Source organism: Lactuca sativa, chromosome 5, assembly GCF_002870075.4.
Source record: "Lactuca sativa cultivar Salinas chromosome 5, Lsat_Salinas_v11, whole genome shotgun sequence".
Lineage (NCBI taxonomy): Eukaryota > Viridiplantae > Streptophyta > Magnoliopsida > Asterales > Asteraceae > Lactuca > Lactuca sativa.
The window spans coordinates 61,910,362-61,926,604 of record NC_056627.2 but is presented as its reverse complement, the minus strand read 5'-3'; positions in this window follow the sequence as shown (position 1 = coordinate 61,926,604).

Sequence of the window (16,243 nt, the reverse complement as noted above, 5' to 3'; positions counted from 1 at the left end):
GGTCATTCTTATGTTTTATTATTGAGACAAAAATATCCACCCACCTCGTTTATATTTCGGTTACGATTCATCAAATAAAAACATATTATCATTATCCATCCCTACAACCCACGTATTCAACCTCCTACGACACGCTACCTCACCCCAACAACCACCCATTCACCACACACCTACCCCACCTATATCCCCACACTCATAAAATGTAACCCGTAAAATCTCGGATTTATAAGAGCATACAGAGCTGAAAGCAGAACGAGGAAAAATATTGATGGTACTGCCAAGGTGACAGATCCGAGAAGGTGGGGGAATCACAACTCTAGCATGTGGCGAGTTACTAAACTCATCAAAATATATATATATATATATATATATATATATATATATATATATATATATATATATATATATATATATATATATATATATATATATTAGGTTAAAACCCGTGGAACCCACGGGTGATAATTTTAAATAGAATTAAAAAATTGATTATATAATAAATTAATATATCATTAATTTAGGAAAACTTATAAATTGTAATATTATATTATTTTAATAACTTTGTAATTTGTAAGTATTTAATTATACATGTAAATCCACATATTTTATAAAAGTCATGAGTTTGTATAATGCAATATAGTATCACTTAGAAGACAAGCGTGTGAGTTGTAAAAAAGCTTTATTCTTATTAAACCCTTACTTTTGGTGCATGATTATTGTTGAACATATATGGGTTGTAAAATCAACCACATGAGAGTGTGTGGGAAGAAAAAAAGTTTGTTGGCTAAAATGTCATTTTTCTCATTGTAACTTACAACCCTAATAAATCTTTCAACTCCACTATCTCCATCTTTTTTCTTTCATTATAACATCCCTCTTTCATTTCTTTCTTTTTAATATTGATTTTTGAAAAAAAAAAGTATTTCCTTTATAAAACGGCACCATATATTTGTGGATTATTGGTAAATTAAAGATCAACACCTTTTGCACGTAATTTATCAGTAATCAGTATATTAAATAACTATTGATAATTCTAAATCGTAAATTCTATTATAATCGTTAATGAAAGCTATTGCAAGTCTCCATAAAAATTACAAATGTAGTTTCACTGGAATGTTACAAATAAAGACCAATTACCAAATTAATAATATAATTTCATTGAAATATTACAAATAAAGACCGATTAATAGTTTAGGGGATCATTTTATAATTTTATATTTTAAAAAATATAAAAAACATTTGTAATTTTGTATTCTAAAAATGATAAACAGAAGAAAAGGAAAAGAAAGATAGAGAATGTTTGTTTATTTCTTGTTAATGTCTTTATAATTTTGATTTTGTCAATGACCAAAAATAGTTAGATTTGAAGAACTGATTAAGGAGTAACTAAATCCAGCCATTTAGTTATTACATAAATTAAGTTTTCCCTATTTTTGATTGACTGTAAATGTTATTAAGGAAAAATGAATCAACCGTTTAAAAAAATCACAAGGTCCATTTTACCCCTGCCAACAAGATTCAGGTAGCTAACAATTCGTAATGAAACTAAGTTATTTAGGTAGCTTACAATGTAAAGTATGTTGTTGTTAAAACAACTAATTATGAACTAAAATGCTAATAAAGGAATGTAAACATACAAACACAACACAGAGACATACACACATAACAAACATAGAGAACATAAGTAGTTTCACAAAAGTACAAATCATAGTCAATCCCATGTTATAACATTGAACTTTTCAAACAAATAACATATTATAGCATCATATTGTACTACGCTTTTTTTTTTTTAAAAAAAAAGACATATTATAACATCATAACGTACTATAGTAGCAGATAAAACTTATTCATTTATCGCCATTTTACATTTCGGCATGCTTTCAGATTTATCAATAATAATAGATAATAACATGATATTCATAACAAATAGTAATAAAGAAAATATTAGCATACTTTTTTTTCTAGAAATGAGTTAATTAACATCATATCAAAATGACTATGAATAACAATCTTTAGTGTTCGTTTTATTCATTTCTTCTAACAATAAAAATTATAATCTTATCATACAAAGAAAATACTTAATTTTTTCGAATATGTAGTTTCACAGGAGTTGTTGGTCCATGTATAAAAAATAACAATGTACTTTCAAGTATATATATTTATTATACCATCTATTTTAAAGTACAATGACCTAAAAATAAGAAGTTTTCAATAGAAACATAATTAGTAAACATAAAAGAAAAGTAATAAATATGTGGTAGTCATGTACTTAAGTTTATATATAGAACTCTCCAAACAATATAGTTTTGATCTATTTATATCCAAACTAATCATGATATCTTTTTTACTATTCTTCCTTAATCATGTGACTTACTAAATCGATTAAATTTATGTTCTTTTTCCTTATTGTGTCTAAGAACTTAATGCATTAAAAGTCATGACTATTTAATCAATCCTACTAAATTCTAAATGAAAACTAATAGAATAAAAGATAAAATAATAACATGTCATAACTCAATCAAGCTTTTCACAAAATCATTGGATATAGTTTTTTAATTGAAAAACAAAACGTTTGAATTATATTCGTTAAAAAATATTGATTTTTTATTTTCTTTATAAACTTCAATAATTATTTGCAATAAAAAAATATATAATTGATCTCTTTCATACCATAATTAAACTTAATTCAATGATATTCTATTAAAACAAAACTAAGAGAAAATGAAATTGGATTTGTTTTGTTTAAAATTACGTCGTTTAAAAGGTTATATACCTAAAAATAGGTACATAACAGCCACATATTCACTTTACACACACACACACACACATATATATATATATATATATATATATATATATATATATATATATATATATTACCCCCTCTCTCTCTAAACTCTATATCTCACTCTTTCATAGTTATGGGTTCTTGTATGTCATGCACCAAATTAGTTTTGTATTTTTTTAGTATTATGAATTAATTTTGTAGATTTTAATTAGTTTGTATTTATTTTACAATTAAAATTTTGAGTTGGTTGGAAGAGATGAAATAGATGAGTTTCTATGTGTTATAGGATGTGAGGGGTAAAAGTAAGAAGAGTATGATAGTGATGTGATAAGTGGGTTGGGAGATGATAGAATAATAGGTATTTTCTGTTGAAATAGGTGTGCAAGGTCATAACTAAACTGGTTTAAATCAAAACTAAATTAGTATAACTTTCTATTATAATAAATGAAGATTTTTTTGCCACATGTCACACTTTTATTATTTTGACAAATGTATTGTGGTAATTTTGAGTTATTTTTTTTTTCCACGTGTCAATTTATTGGTTTTTCTATTTTAATGAATTTCACATAATATTTTAATATAATAATTGCAATATTTGTAGTAATGGATCTTAATTTCACTAATAGACTTACCTTCTAATTTTAAAATTCTCAAATTAAAGCTCATTAGTTTCTTTTGTTTATTTATCTAAATTGTTTGTTTAAATTTAAAAGATAAAAAATATTTCAATTTTAATAATTCATTATTTTTCTTATTTATCTTGTCAAAATCCAAAAACCATGGATCAAAATCAAAATATCCCACCAAGTTATCGAAGTCTCAATCCCAAAAATCTTTTTAGGTTAGATATAACTACACGTCAATACCCAAATATGGAATCACCTCATGGTGATTTTTATGAACTTGCTCCAAAGTGGTTCCCCAATCCCATAAACAAATTTTTTTTAACAATCATACCAAAATTTCTCAACCTATCAACAACCCTATCCATAACACTTCTAATATGCTTTTGTATACCAACAACTTTTCCAAACACAACATTCACAACGACAACCTTCACAAACACAACCTTTACCACCATATTTTTCATCATTGGGTTCTCCGGGTTTTGTAGTCGAAATACAACTCGAACAACCCCGACTAAAAAAGGAAGAAAGGAAAAAAATCGCTAAAACCACCCAAAAGGAAAATGTGGCATCAAAAAGGAGAAAAAGTGAATTTAGTACAAGCATCAACTTGTTTTTGGGAAAAAAGTTTGAACCATTTTATTTGATTTAATTGGACATGAAAGCCAAAATCCCGACCAAATTTGTTCGAAGTGGCATGATTTAAGATTGAAATGTACAGAATTCGACGAAATTTTCAACAATCTCACAAACTTGCATAAAATTGGGTCAAACGATTTTGAAGTTTTTGGCGCGACCATTGAACAATATGAAAAAAACAACACCAACATGTAAAGGTTTTCCATATATCCAACCTTGCCTAAAGTGAAAGATGTTTAAAATGGAAACGTATGCAAGAAGCACCTTATTCCGGTTCGACGCGTAGTCTCCCTCCTCAGGTCGGTCGACGGTAGTCTCCCTAACTTCAAGAAATGTCGATGGAAGTACACGTTCACAACAATCCGAGGGCTAAACACACATCAACATCAATGATGAGTTGGTGGATGTTGAAGATGAACAACCTATACTAGGGCTCTTTGTTTTGATGGATCAGTTCGATCTGATCCAATCTAGTCTATCCAAATTGAATTTCGTTTTCAAAACATTGATCCGAATAGTCCAAACAAAATTCAAATCCGATACGATCTACCCAAATTACAATTCGGTTGAATCGGTTTTTATATTTCGGTTTTAAAAAACCGAAACATTTTAAAACAAAATACAACTAGAACATTATCCAATCTTGTAAAAGAACTACTAAAAAATATATTATAGTTTAATATTTTATATAAAAACTTTTGAGATAATGCATATTAAGGTTCTTTACTTGGTGAAACTTTTTAAATCTAGAGTAAATTACACGAATGGTCCCTATGGGTTGGGTTAATTTGCGTGCTTGGTCCCTAACTTATTTTTTTAACTCGGAAAGTCCCTATAATTTGTTTTTGTTACGCATTTGGTCCATACTGTTTATTTTTGTTACACATTTGGTCCTTATCTTACCTAAAAATACTATTATTTAAATAGGGAAAAATGGTGGGGTAGGTAAGGTAAGATGAGAGGGTGAGGTTGTGCGGTGTGTTTATTGAAATAAATTAAAAAATTAAGGGAAAATAATATTTTTAGGTAAGACAGTGCCCAAACGCGTAACAAAAACAAACTGTAAGGACCTTCCATGTTAAAAAAAATAAGTTAGGGACCAAACACACAAATTACCCTAAACCATAAGGACCATTCGTGTAATTTACTCTTAAATCTATTTGAAAAAATAAATTTAATAAATAGTTATATATATATATATATATATATATATATATATATATATATATATATATATATATATATAATAAATTATTATTCTGTTTTTTTGGACTATTCGATTTTTATTTTTTAATCCAAATCAATCAAAAATCCAAAATAATTATTCAGTTTATTTTGAAAACTAATCCTAAAATCCGAATAGTCGAACTAGATAGTTTAATCCAAAATGTTTAATTGGACAATCCGGTTTTATCTAAATAATAAACAACCAAGCCACTACGTTGACGATAGGAATAAGTAAAGCAAAGAAAGCGGCTTCTGGTTCAAGGTCAAAAAATTTAGGTTCTAGCATTATCGATTATTTTGAAGAAAATTTGATTGATATGTCAAACTACAAGAAAACAAAGTTGTGACAATGAGTAGTGTGAAACAAAAAATTGTTATAAAGGAATGTCAATTTGGAGGTTTTAAAAATAAAACTTGGCAACTACACCACGGGGTAGATTTGAAGATATTTGTTGCAATGAAAGAATCAATCCGAACCAAATATAAATATTGGGATCAATTTTTTTTCAATGTTTGAGATTTTTATATTAGTTTTTTTTTTCAGTTATTTTTTTTCAAATTTAATCAATGTATTTCTTAATTTTAATGAATGAACAAATATTTTCAAAAATATCTAATGTTTTAATTACCTTTTTTTTTTATTTAATTTTAAATAAAAAAGACGGATAATATAATAATAGATATATCAACCTAATTGTTTGCAGTGATAAAATGACAATGATATGACGTTAATCTTATTTGTGGTTAGTGGTTAGTGGTTAGTGGCGACCATATGTTATGTATGCTTTTTATTGACATGTTACATTGAAAATATAAGGAACGGTAATGTATGATTTTATATAGATTTTATTTTGAAAATAAAAAAATAATAATAAATTGCAAGAGCCAATCAAAACTCACCTTTTTTTTTCTTTCTCCTCTCCCTCTCGTCACACTCTTGGCGACAACTCCTTAGCGAGCCCTTCAGGGGGCGGATCTTATATAGGGCTAGGGTGGCACACCCCCCCCCCCCCCCCCTCCCCCTTTGATTTTTAGGCAGAAATGGTCTATACTTTAGTTTTTTATATATTAGACTAAAAAATATAAAATTTTGACTATGTTCCATTTGTTTATCAATTTTTATATAAATTATATTTTCAGTCCCTTCAAATGAAAGATTGAAGTTCCACCACTATTAGGGGTGGTTTATAACGAGGGCTATCGATGCTCTACTAGCGCCCGACTCCCCGTAACCTTAAGGGAGAAAATAGTGTTCCAAATGTTACAACTGTTGCCTCCCAAAAATACTACAAATCGTTGTCCATTCCTTCCGCACTAAGAATATTAAATATGTTATAATGAAAAATAGCCATTTTTTTTTTAATTTAACAGTGTCAAATTATATTGCGTTTCTCTAGTGTACGGGTTCATGTAACAACCTCCTACACATTTCTTTTATGGCGTTATTTTTATAAAATAGGTTAGACAATATAAATCTTTTATTGTATGAAATTATGATAAAAATGGAAGGGGAGAAGGAAGGAGTGGGGTCCAGAGTGGGATACGGGAGATCTGCGTGGGGACGGGCGTTCACGTGGGAGGGTTCATCTAACATTACATAAGACGATGGTACAACTCCCGTAAGCACAGCTCCTGCCATCTAACTATATCCACCGATAAAGATTCTCTAGTCTCTACACATACACACTTTTATCATATTATCTATTTATATTGGTTTCAATATTATTATTTATTAGTAATTTATTCTCTTATATTTCTTAAATATTTATTATAAATTCCGTAAATCTAATATGTTTATCAATTATCATAAGTTCTTTTAAAGTATTATGTACACGAAAGATATGGTGACATTTAAAGAAGAAAAAGACTCACGTCACATGTGTTGTTTCTTTTGTGTGTTTACGTGTTTCATAGAATGAAACTCATATTAAGAATAACTTCAAAGTAATAAACTTCTATTTAAAATCAATTTCAGTTTTGAAAAGAATGATAGAATAAGGAATTAATTTTGTGAATTTAATATTTAATATCTAAAATAAATATGTCATTCATTATTACTTGTTATATATGCGGACAAAGCGCAAGTACACAACAAGTCGAGACTTATTTATATTTATATTAAAATATAATAATTGTAGATGTAGCTTACCACTTTTTACTTCATATATAAAAAGTAATACATGAAATATAAATAGAAATGAAAAGTTGAAATTGATAAAATGTCATATATCCTTACGCTTTTTCTCTAATTGACTGATAATATATAAATAAAAGAAATTTTCACGAAAATAGTCTAATTTTTTAATTATTTAGTAAAAAATAGCAAAAAATTAGGTTTTATAAAAAAAATAGCCAACAAATCTAAATTAGTTTCATCAACTTGTCTACGAAATAAAAGAAATTTTCACGAAATCGTCATCTCACATGCAAAAACATTATTTTTTTTAATTGAATTTTATGCAGAAAAGTCTTGATATTTAAAAAAAAATGAAAATTTTTTTATTTGAAAAAAAAACTCTATTGTTTAATATTTTGCCCAAATAAATAAAAAACTCTTTATTTTATTTTAATATAAAATGATAAATTATGGTGTAAAATTAACTGATCCTGACTTTTCTGTTACACCATCTCCAACTCAATTTCATTCCCCCCCCCCCCCCCCTCCCACACACACACACACACAAAAAAAAAAATGAAGTAAAAAATAAAATGAGTAGTGTTTCATCTCCAACCATACTTTCAAAAAAATGTTTTAACAAAAATATAATCTATATTTTTTTTTCATTACAATAATATTAAATAAATAAGATTATATTTATAAAATATGTTATCGTTTTTTTAACTTTCAATATGTATTTAAATTTTTATAAGAATTTGATAAACAAAACACAAACTTTATATTTATAATTAGTTAATATAATTTAATATATATCAAAATATTATAAGTATTAAATATGACATTTAAATTATAATTAGTAGATAAAAATAAATTAGAAATGTATAAATATACAAACAGAAAGACTAAAACGACAACACAAAGTTTATCCCCATTTTGAGAGAAATAAATAATATAACATTATATTTGTTGTAATACTATTCTTATCTCCGAAAATGATGGTGGTTGGAGAAGAATTGGAGAAAAAAAATGAAAGAAATAATGGAAATAAGAGTGAATTGGAGATGTTCTTAGAAAAAAAAAGACTTTATTTAAACAAAAAAAATTCAAGTTCAAAATAATAAATTTTTTCTACATAAAACATTTTTTAGTTACACCCGGATTGCCTAACATGAATCATTAGTAATGGTATATATTTTTCATAAATTGTCAATAATAATAGATTTTTTTAAATATATATTATATACTATGAATCATAAACGAAAACAAGCACCGCCCATGGTAAATTGGCACTCAAGTTATTTGATTTGCAATAGATTCAGCCCTCTTGCTACTGGTCATTCAAGATTCCCGACGGATTTTTCATGTCCAATTCCAATAAAATATACCGAGTATTATCAAATTTAGTTAGACATTAATATAATAAATATAAAATAACAATTGCTGATAAAAGAAAACATATAATTAAGACTTGAATCTTGTTAAAATTATGTTTTTCTAAGAGCATAGAGTAGGGGACGTTGTTGGCATGTTATGGATGAGATGACAATTACACCATGAACACCATCATCGGTGCATGTTAAGGATGTGTTGTGACATTTCTCGTTGTAACGATTAAGACGCAATAAAACAAGAAATGTGATTTGTTATTCCTATTTTTTACCATGAATTTTATTAAAAAAAAAATTAATATTTTTAAAACTATAAATATATACTATCCACCCTTTTATTTATTTCACATCATTCTCCTATTTTTTTTATATTTTATAAATTTTCAATAACTTTTCAAAACAAAATTCTGATGGTTACAATGATGATGAACAGTGTTATTTAGGAAAAAAAATATATTCTTTTTGTCTTGTATTTTTTTTTATTTATAAATTTGTATGTTATGTCTAATTTAAATGCTATGTTTATTTTTTGTTTTTAAATATTATATTTTATTTAAATAATATGTTTTAACATGTTCTCCATTCATAGTACTCTAAACGACCCAATCTAGATGGTGTTTATCTTTTTATATGAAAGGTATAATTATACTTTATAGGTATTTGAAATTTTATTTAAAAACAATTTAATAGCTTATTGGTTTTTTGAAAAATTAATAAATTAAAAATAAAATGTTTGATAATTAATTTTTTTTTTCAAAACAGCTGGATTTTATAAATAAAACTAGCAAGCACCTAGAAAACTATAAAGCAATAGCTAAAATGAGTTTGATAAACAATTAACCCATCTAGTAGGAATTTTAGAGTTTTCTAAAAATAAACCAATTAAAAAAAACATCAACTATACTATCAAAAATCAAATCTCGTCTATGAATCTCATTCAAGAAGATTAAGTTGTTACGATGTTTCCAAATAAACAAAATCCCCACAACTAAAATAGACTCAATAAGATCTTGTTTCTTAGTACCACTTGACAAATATCAATCCAACAACAAACATCCTCCAAGGATAACCAATGTAAACATTTTTTTCTAGACTTTTAAAATATCTTTTCATAAATCTTTTAAAAAAAGATTTCAATAATTTAGGATTTCTAACTTTTCAAAATTATTTATAATTTTTTTGGTTGTACAAGACGAATGCATATATATATATATATATATATATATATATATATATATATATATATATATATATATATATATATATATATATATATACACACACACACTAAGCGAATATCCGCGTGTTTCGTAGAAACACCTATGTAGTTGATATCTTTAAAAATATATGTTTTTTTAAATACAACAATAACATTGTTGTTAAATTTGATATAATAACTCGTATACTAAATTGATATAATATATTAATTATTTTGAATTATATAATAATATTATATATATATATATATATATATATATATATATATATATATATATATATATAACTGCATAATCACAATCGTTTGAATGAATTCTACCCGCGAATTACTTATAAATAAAATTAAATATAATATTTGGTATAATGTTATTTACAGTTTTTATTATTTTTAATTAATTTTTTAAAATTTATTTTCTTAACGTTTTAATTTCTATCATTATAATTATTTAAAACATCAAACATTGTTTTTTGATTTTAAAGGTAACAATATAATCATTGGTACAAAGTTATTTTTTTTAACTATTGTTATTGTAAGTTATTTTAAGCTACTTATTTGAAAACTTTTAACGATAATAAAAATATCTTTAGAAAATATTTTAGTTAAATTGAGATTATAATTTAGTTTTTGCATTTAGCACTAGAATTTATCACTTTTAAATATTCACAAAATATTCTTTAGGGTTTTAAGTGGAACTGAAATTTATATTTAAGTTGACACTATAATGTTATATTTAAATTAACAATTTACGTATGTGTTCCAAACTGTTCAAAAGTTGTAGCTTTAAACTGATAATATTTTATATATACAACAACATATTAAATCTAATAAATTAAGTATAATATGTTAAAAGTTAAAGACATAACTTTATAAGTAGAAGTAATATATTATTTTAATATTGAAATTTAGTTTATTTATGATTACACTTCAGGTTTGATATTTATTTAATCTTATTAACCAACTTATAATCATTATTAGAAAGACACTACTATTTATCACTTTTAACTATTTATAAAATATTCTTTGGGTTGTTTTAGTTAAACTAAAATTTATATTTACGTTGACTCTGTAATGTTATATTTAAATTAATAATTTAAGTATTTTATACAAATTGTTCAAAAGTTGTAGCTTTAAAATGTTAATGGTTTACATTCAACAATATATTAAAACTAATAAATTATGTATAATATGTTAAAAGTTAAAAAAAACATAACTTTATAAGTAGAAGTAAAAATATTATTTTAATATCGAAATTTAGTTTATATATGATTACACTTTAGATTTGATATTTATTTAACCTTATTAACAACCTATAATCATTATTAGAAAGATATTGTAAAGTCATGAGAGTTTCAAATAAATGTGCTAAAAGCAAAAATATACGGGAGTTTCAAATGAATGTGGTGAAAGGAAAAATGTTTCTTTTGTAAGTATACTAGATGAATTCCCACGCGTTGCGCAACGCAGGTTAAAAATATATTGTTAGATTATAGTTTTCAGACACCTTTTAGTTAATTCGATTCATCAATTTAGGTTCTTTTATTATTATTATATTTAATGTTTTCCTTTTAACTATGTTAAAAAATATATATTGAATTTTTTTAAACATTATTTAATATTTTACTTTAGGTTTTAAATTTTACACTAAATTTTTAAGCTTATTTGATATATTAATGTAAGTTATTTAGTTAACTATATATTGAAGTTAACAAATTAAGTATATCATTTTGATAAGTCACAAATTCTTCCATTTATGATAATGTTTGCAACTAAAAGTATATTTAAGTTAATAAATTAAGTATATTGTATGGAAATATGAAAAGTTGGGAGTTTCAAATGAATGTGGTGAAACAAAAAATGTTTCATTTATAATATAGTATGATATGATATGAAATGATGATTATAGTTTTAATTTTTATGTTATTGTGATATATACAATTATTTGATAATTTTATAAACCGTTTAAAATTGTGTAAATTATATATCAAACGTATGATAATCTATATATAACGGGTAATAAAATATATGAACAAAAATATGAACTACAGCTTTTAGTAACATAAAAATACAAAAAATCTATTATAATATTCGTATTAAAAAAGATATATATATATATATATATATATATATATATATATATATATATACAACGAATAATAAAAAAATATGAAAAACAAACACTACAAGTTTTAATAACATAAAAACACTAAAACATTTATTATAGGGATATATACAGTAAAGTCCCAATATTTTCATCGATTTGACAAGAAAGTCTTAAACTTTATTTTTTTGACAGTAAAGTCCAAATTAACGGCAGTTTTTGACACTTTTACCCTTTTTTCCCGGTTAGCCGGTAATTAGGACTTTTTTTGTCAACAAAATAAAGTTTAGGACTTTCTTGTCAAATCGTCAATTAGGACTTTACTGTCAAAAAAATAAAGTTTAGGACTTTTTTTGTCAAATCGTTGAAAATATTGGGACTTTAGTGTATATATAATTTTTTTGGTTAGAAATTTAATGGTATGATACTCTTTAAGCATAAGAGTTATTGAAACCTTCTCTAATCAGCTAGATCCTATTGAAATCCTTTACGTTTGCTTCTTGATAAATCGTTTTTTTAATCTCAACAAACAGACACTGAAAAAAATTGAGATAATCAAGAAAGAAAGAAAGAACCAGGGTTGTGTTGGCTTTTTGCAGTCTCAAAAATGGAGAAATTAGAAACCTAAAAAAACGAAATTGCTCTGGCTTTATACAAACACAAACAACACATGTCTAGTCAAAAGGGTGTGAATGTGGAGAAAGGAAAGAATGACAATTTTGTTTTTTTTTTGGTTTCTTATTTCTCCATTTTTGGAGTTGCAAAAAGTCAACACTACCCTGGTTCTTTCTTTCTTTCTTTCTTGATTATCTCAATTTTTTTCAATGTCGGTTTCTTGAGATTAAAAAAACGATTTAACAAGAAGCAAAACGTTAAGGATTTCAATACGATCTAGCAGATTAGTGAAGGTTTCAATAACTCTTATGCTTATAGAGTATCATACCATTAAATTTCTAACAAAAAAAAGTTATATATACACTAAAGTCCCAATATTTTCAACGATTTGACAAAAAAGTCCTAAACTTTATTTTTTTGACAGTAAAGTCCTAATTGACAATTTGACAAGAAAGTCCTAAACTTTATTTTTTTGACAAAAAAATCCTAATTACCGGATAACCGGGAAAAAAGGGTAAAAGTGTCAAAAATTGCCGGTAATTTGGACTTTACTGTCAAAAAAATAAAGTTTAGGACTTTCTTGTCAAATCGATGAAAATATTGGGACTTTATTGTATATATCCCTTTATTATAACATTTATATTAACTTTTCATATTTAAATCACAAATCTCTTCAAATACATTAAAGTTTTTAATGAACAAAACTTTACAACCTTATAAAAGAAAGGAAAATAAAAAGTTATTAGTGATTACTAATTAATAATAATAAGTTAAAAACTATTGAGTTGTAACTAATAAATATACACAAATTAGAAAACTCTTGAGTTGTAGTGTGAGTTTCAAATGAATACGCTACTTGGAAATGTGTATTTATTATTATTATTATTATGAATACGCTACTTGGAAATGTGTATTTATTATTATTATTATTATTATTATTATTATTATTATTATTATTATTATTATTATTATTATTATTATATTCGTCTAAATAATTGGTTTTGATGCATCATTTTAATCCCTTCAATTATTAAACATAAATATATTTAATTATAAATTTATAACATACATAGGTGCATATATATATGTTGAACAAATCACATATAATATATATTTTCGTAAATGTCATATGTAATTCTTGTCGTAGTAATATGGATAAATTACTTTCATATGAAGAACATATCATGCTAAGTCGTCATAATTACATATCAAATATTAAAAGTTATGTTATCTTTTAAATATGTCTTGTAAATATGTTGTGTAGGATAACCCAACAAGAAAAATAATAGAAAATAAACATAATCAAAATAGAAAAACTACAATCAAATAAATAAGAACATTGGGTGGTTGAATATATAAATAAAAATGTTACATATATATATATATATATATATATATATATATATATATATATATATATATATATATATATATATATACGTTTAAATCAAAAGAAATTAAAAAACTAACATTCGTCTACTTTGCTCAAACAAAAAACAACATGTATCCGTTTTCTGAATCTTCTTTCTTTATTTAACACCATTCAACCATAGAAACTTGATGACATTTCTTCACTAGCCTGCAATCAAAATGTTTTTCTTGAAAAAGAAGAATGAGAAAGATATTCCAAGCAAAACATTGATGTTTGGAGAGTTAAATTCAAGATTGAGTAATACATACAAATCACATATAAAGATTAAATGAGAAATTGAATATAAAAAAAGAATAGAAAAGCTTCATTATATAGTTGATATCTTTACAAATATATGTTTTTTTTTAAATACAACAATAACAATGTTATTAAATTTGATATAATAACTCGTATACTAAATTGATATAATATATTGATTATTTTGAATTATATGATAATATATACATCTATTATAACTGCATAATAACAATCGTTTGAATGAATTCTACCTGCGAATTACTCATGAATAAAATTAAATATAATATATGGGATAATGTTATTTATAGTTGTTGTTATTTCTAATTAATATTTTAAAATTTATTTTCTTAACTTTTTAATTACTATCATTATAATTATTTAAAACATCACGCATTATTTTTTGATTTTAAAGGTAACAATATAATCATTTGTACAGAGTTATTTTTTAACTATTGTTACTGTAAGTTATTTTAAGCTAGTTATTTGAAAACTTTTAACGATAATAAAAATATCTTTAGGAAATATTTTAGTTAAATTGAGATTACAATTTAGTTTTTGTATTTAGCACTATAATTTATCACTTTTAACTATTCACAAAATATTCTTTCGGTTTTTAAGTGGAACTGAAATTTATATTTAAGTTGACACTATAATGTTATATTTAAAGCAACAATATAACTATTTGTTCCAAACTGTACAAAAGTTGTAGCTTTAAACTGATAATGGTTTATATACAACAACATGTTAAATCTAATAAATTAAGTATAATATGTTAAAAGTTAAAGACATAACTTTATAAGTAGAAGTAAATATATTATTTTAATATTGAAATTTAATTTATTTATGATTACATTTTAGGTTTGATATTTATTTAATCTTATTAACCAACTTATAATAATTATTAGAAAGATACTACTATTTATTACTTTTAACTATTTACAAAATATTCTTTGGTTTGTTTAAGTTAAACTAAAATTTATATTTAAGTTGACCCTGTAATGTTATATTTAAATTAATAATTTAAGTATTTTATACAAATTGTTCAAAAGTTGTAGCTTTAAAATGTTAATGGTTTACATTCAACAATATATTAAAACTAATAAATTATGTATAATATGTTAAAAGTTAAAAAACATAACTTTATAAGTAGAAGTAAAGATATTCTTTTAATATCGAAATTTAGTTTATATATGATTACACTTTAGGTTTGATATTTATTTAACCTTATTAACCAACCTATAATCATTATTAGAAAGATATTGAAAAGTCATGGGAGTTTCAAATAAATGTGGTAAAAGGAATACTTCCTTTATAATATATATATATATATATATATATATATATATATATATCATTACTATATATAAAAGCCCTTTTATTCTGGTGGCCTGTACAACAAAATCATGGGATTGTATTTCCTCCACGTAACCCAATACTAAACGACACATTCTAGAAAAAAAAAAGCCGACTCAAAAATTCCTAATCGTCACATCCTTTGTCTGGCTAAAGGAAATACAGATGAATACATCCTCCAAATCTCCATTTGTTGCATATTTGCCTCCTCCACAAGAAGAAGTAGAAGTTGATTACATTCCCCACCGATACAGAACCCATAATTAAGTGATCAACAACTTACTTCACGGCGAACTAATGTCAAATCGGAAAAAACCAGTATTCAAACCAATGTCACACCGTCCTTTCATCCCGAGAGGTACATCATCACGAACCCTAATTTCATACGACTGTAAATAATTTAGAATCGTTCTTGCTTCTCTTTTACATTATAACACAACATGTTCTCCTCTGACTTGTGAAATTGATTGAAACGGTTCTGAAAAATTATTGGTTATATGTG